The sequence below is a fragment of the Trichomycterus rosablanca genome, chromosome 16 (assembly GCF_030014385.1).
Source record: "Trichomycterus rosablanca isolate fTriRos1 chromosome 16, fTriRos1.hap1, whole genome shotgun sequence".
Taxonomy (NCBI): domain Eukaryota; kingdom Metazoa; phylum Chordata; class Actinopteri; order Siluriformes; family Trichomycteridae; genus Trichomycterus; species Trichomycterus rosablanca.
This window is the reverse complement of record NC_086003.1, coordinates 230,001-235,682: the sequence shown is the minus strand read 5'-3', so window position 1 is coordinate 235,682 and position 5,682 is coordinate 230,001.

Here is a 5,682-nt window from a genome sequence, read left to right as displayed (position 1 = left end):
GCTGCACTAATCAGATGGACTGCAGCAGCGTGAGGAGGTTCCAGGCTCAGAAGGTCCGTCTGCAGAGGAACATCAATCTGATTTAATTGACACGTCGGGGCTCGTGTTCGTTCCTTTATAGATTTAAACTTTATAAACATCCTCAGAGGAACATCAGGACAAATCTGAGCCATCATCAAGTTCCTCAACTCACAAACACACCAGAGAAAGTTCATCATGTTCCTGTTCCTCATGTTCCTGTTCCTCATGTTCCTCATGTTCCTGTTCCTCATGTTCCTCACGTTCCTGTTCCTCATGTTCCTCACGTTCCTGTTCCTCATGTTCTTTCTCATGTTCCTGTTCCTCACGTTCCTGTTCCTCACCTCACAAACACACCAGAGAAAGTTCATCATGTCCCTGTTCCTCACATTCCTTCTCCTCACGTTCCTCCAGGTGGCGCAAAGGTTTAATGCACTAACCCACCAACACTGAGCTCTTAAGCTCATGAGTTCGAATCTCAACTGAGCTATCGACCAGCCGGGAGCCCACACAGACACGATCAGCTGTATCTGAAGAAGGGAGAGGTGAAACTCTGCCCTCTGCTGGCTGGTCGAAGGAGAGACGGTTGATTTACAGTATCTATTTGGGCTTAAATGATCTAAAGTATGTGGACACCTGATTATGAGCTTGTTTATCCAGTTCCTGAATCATGTGCATGTATATGGAACAATTCAACCCTGTTCTTGCCTCTTTAACAGGTTCCACTCTTCTGAACCTGACTCCCCTGACTATGTTAGTCTGAGTGTAAGTTAATTTATTACCCAGCTCAGCACGATAACTACCACTGTTTCTCTTATTAACTCGTTAAGCTGGTTTTCCTCCCTCATGCCACCCTGTGAGGGACGTTAACCGATCTTCTGAGACGTGGATCTCATTTCTTTTTTATGTTTATAGTGAGACTCTCTTCCTCCGCTCCTCTGTTATTATTTCTGAATGATTTTATTAGCAGGAGTATCTGGAGACGCCCGTGCCGGAGCAGGACCGTCCCTATAACGCTGGATCGTTTGGGTAATTGCCTCGTTTCGACTCTCGTTAGGCGCGGCGGCTTCCTCTCCTAATCCGTCATGTTTTACAGAAAACGTCCGACAGAGGAGCACAGCTAATGTGTCGGGGATTTGGGAGCCTCATTAGAAGCTTTTTAAAGAGAAAAAACCCGTTCCGTATTTAGAGATTCAGATAAACGAGAGTCAGAAACAGCAGGAGGGAAAAAATCATAAAAAACGATGATAAAATAAATCTGATTTTATTTTCCTGTCAGCTGAAAAATCTGCTCGTTCAGGATCTTTGTGTTCGACTGACACAGAAAAGTAAAACTAATAACTCAATCACTTCAGTTCTGTGAAGTAAAAGTAGCCAAAAGTATGTGGACACTCGACCAGGAGCTCGTTGTTGTGAAATCAGACACAAATAATTCTATTTACACCTGATTACAGCTGCTGTCCACATACTTTTGGACATACAGTGTACATTTAAGAACATTTTGTACCTACATTTACTCCTGGCAGGGCGCTCGGGTGGCACGGTGGTAAATTACACTAGCCTACTACTGTGGGGATTTGTGCACCACAGGGGAGGAAGGCTGGCTGAGATGGATTGGCGCCCTGTCTGAGGTGTGTTACTGCACCCACAGCGACCCTGATCAAATGAAATGAGAAAAAATATACTCTTGGCTTCCCCTGTTAAATCAGGTTGAGTAGTGGAGTGTAGTGGTGCTCAGCAGGTTGAGCTCTGAAGACCTGGGTTTGGTCCTCTGGTCAGTGACCAAAAGGGGTTTGGAGAGAATGTTCTCCTGATGTTTGTGTGGGGTTCCTTCTACTCTCTAATAACATTCGGAAGGTGGATTGGCTGCCCTTGATCTTTTTTTTATTTATTTAATGGGTCGGTTTGGTTCCTGGTGCTTCACTGATCGTTCCAGACCCCTGAATGTTCCTCATGGATCAGTGGTTCCACTCCGTATGGTGATCAGATCAGATCAGATCAGCTGAGGATCTTTGCTCTGTCAGAACTGAACCCCGTGAGGATGAAGTGGGACTGATTTATAAACTATGAATAAATTCATCAGCTCTTGATCAGGACCTGGGTTTGATTCCTCCTCATGTTCACGTTCCATCAGAGCAAAGTATGAAATGTTTACTACAGGTCCAAAAATATGTGGACGCCTCATTATTAACTAGTTGTACCTCCTATTCCAGAACCATGAGCAGTCTAGAGCCGCTTCCGTCAGACTGTTTCTGTTATTTTGGCCACTGCTTTTATTAATGTTACCCTTTCATTTTTAATTCCTGCATGTACGACACAGAGACGAGGTGAGACGAGACACGCCCTGGCACAGTTTTGGATAAATTGAGGACGAGGATGAATCTGATTGTCAATCACTGAGATCAAGCTGTAATCATTAGTCGCTCTGATTCCGGATCGATCGGCTCTTCGACGGCTCTGCATGCCGATACCTTTATTCCACTCGTCTGAACGCGATCAGCTTTAATTGATTTGTTTCTTAAACCAGCTCGACGTGTTTAATCTCACCAGGAACAGACGCCATCGATCCCTCATCCTTCCTCATGTGTCTCTGAAGAGGAAGAGCAGACAGAGGAACGTGTGCTGGATGATCGCTCCAGGAACCACCGGAATAACGCTGACTAGACTTAAACACGCCGCCGGAATTTTCGATTACAGACGAACGCCTGGCCGACGTCTCAGCGTGTAACGTAGCATCGAGACGCCCGTATCCATAATGATTTAGCTTTTGAATGTTTAAACAGGCCACCCCACGTGTTCTGGATCATTTTTCCTGTTTCCCATCTTTCTATGTCTGTCCCTCTCAGTCTGGCAACACAATGTGACAGCAGGTACAGTAATGTTGGGTTTACGTGCGTCAACATTTCCAAACAAAGTCGTGCTCAAACTGACAACAAAACTCTCCTCCACAAGCTTTGTGCTTCGTTCATATCTTAACAAACGACAGATCTGGAGATAACTGCTCTCGCTCTGGTTCGCTGGAGTCCCAGAGCTTAAGGTATTACTCTTAAGGTGATGTTTAGGTTTTATAAAACTGCAGCGATCGAGCCCGGGCGTGTCGGGCCTAAAAAAAGGCGAGAGCAGAAGATCTGAGGGGGCAATTACTTTTTCACAAGGGTCAGCTGATACTGCGTACTGTTTTTTTCTCTATTAAATAAAAAGACGAGTGATGAGTTTAGCATGTTCTTTATGTGTTCCTCCGATCCTCCTATAATCATCCAGAGGGTGGCAGTTTGCACACAGTGTTCCAGGTGGCACCGGGTCCACAGTGACCCTGACCAGGACAGATTCTGCAGAAACAAGTCCAACATTCAAGGGAGGCAGTTCAACCAAATCATTACGGCACTAAACCGATTCAGTAAGGATAAATTTATTCGCTATTTTAATCCAGTTAAAGATCAGAAGATCAAAGGTTTACTTTCATCAGGAGCGCTCCAACAGAATTCCATTCATAAATTCATAAATAATTCCACTCTGGCCATTTGGAACACAGCCCAAATCCATTTACACTCTAATATTCTCACATCCTCCGGTCAGGAGCGTCCGAGTGAACATCCTGTACCGTGATGAATCAGCACTCAGACGGCTGACGGGAACCTGCAGTTACAGAGCAGAAGTTTGGAGAAATAAAAACAACTTTCAGCTACGACAGGTGTAACAAATCGACCACATTAACAACCGACTTGCAGCATCGGTTTAGGGAAGGTCCTGTCCTGTTCCAGCATGAGCAAACACTATAAAGACATGAGGAAGCTCCAGCGTCCTGCGCAGAACCCTGACCTTAACCTCACTCAACAGCTCTGGGATGAACCAGGACACCGACTGATCGATCAGCACCCAGCCATTTGTGCTACTGACTGGGCACAAATCCTCACAGACACACTCCAGAGCGGCTGTCATTACAGCTGTATTGATCACACAGAGGTCACTCTGTTTTAATACGAGCTCACGATCAGGCGTCCGAATACTTTTGGTGATAAGTGACAGCAATTCAGGTGTTCGGGTGGAGCAGCACTGGGACCCTGGTCGGCCGGGCGTCTACACTGACATGATTGGCATCGTCTTGGGTTATGATCAAAGTGCTGAGATGGATTGGAACCCTGCACTGCGCCTAGAGTTTCACAGTGAACCCGGACTCACCGTGACCCTGACCGGGATACATCGCTGGATGAAAGTGAAGCGCAAAACAGTAGCGGAGGCTTTTTATTATTTAGACCTTACAGCTGGAACTGAATACAATCCGAGCAGAGGGTTAAGGGCCTCGCTCAGGGGTCCAACAGTCTAAAGATCTCTTCATCACCTGAACATCAAAGATCATCAGACTGTTATTACAGGGGTGTAATGTGCTTAAATCCTGGTGCAGGGGTGCAGTGTGTACCCACAGGATTAGATTTTAGGGATTTTTAAACAGAGTCGTCGTTCATTCGTCACCCTGATAAAGAAAAGAAGAAAATAATTTATATTTTATAAACATTTAAACCCAGATGTGTCACTTCAGTCCTAAATAAATCTGCAGAGTAAAAAACACAGACGAGGACCCGGCCGCAGGTTAGAAGTGAAATACATAAAATAAAGAACAGCACTGAATCCTGGGAGATTCCTCTGATTACTCAATTACATTTACATATCCAGCATTTAGGAGACACTTTTATCCAAAGCAACTTACAGTACAGTGACACTATACAGTCTAAGCAATTGAGGGTTAAGGGCCTTGCTCAAGGGCCTTGCTCAAGGGCCCAACAGTGGCAACCTGGCAGTGGTGGGGTTTTGAACCAGCAACCTTTCAATTACTAATCCAGTACCTTAACCACTAGACTACATTATAATCAGAGCTAATTATCATCAGCAGGTTTGTGAAGTTATGACACGTTCCAGAGTCCTTGTGTTTGGCCTGAGTTCGGGCGGGGCACCCAGATCTCACCATTCGGTTCCACTGTGTGAAATATCGGCGCTGGCTCGACCTTTGGGAGCGATGAGATCCAGATGAGATCCAGCAGGATGTGCAGGACGTACGGAGTGGTCCGTGATTCATCTCACCAGCCTCCATCCACCTCACAGCGACCCATTTACACCGCGAGAGGAGCGACTCTCCCCCTCCGGCGGCCTACTTCAACCCCTCAGGGGCAAAACAGGAGTGAGAACAGGAGAATGAGACACAGCCGGGGTAAATCTCCCAGGATTCAGTGCTGTTCTTTATTTTATGTATTTCACTTCTAACCTGCGGCCGGGTCCTCGTCTGTGTTTTTTACTCTGCAGATTTATTTAGGACTGAAGTGACACATCTGGGTTTAAATGTTTATAAAATATAAATTATTTTCTTCTTTTCTTTATCAGGGTGACGAATGAACGACGACTCTGTTTAAAAATCCCTAAAATCTAATCCTGTGGGTACACACTGCACCCCTGCACCAGGATTTAAGCACATTACACCCCTGTAATAACAGTCTAATGATCTTTGATGTTCAGGAGATGAAGAGATCTTTAGACCCTTCTGTTGACTGTTGGACCCCTGAGCGAGGCCCCTAACCCTCTGCTCGGATTGTATTCAGTCCCAGCTGTAAGTCTCAAAATAAAATAAAAAAAATAAAAGCGTCTGTTAAATTTTGCATTCCAATTTTATTTCAT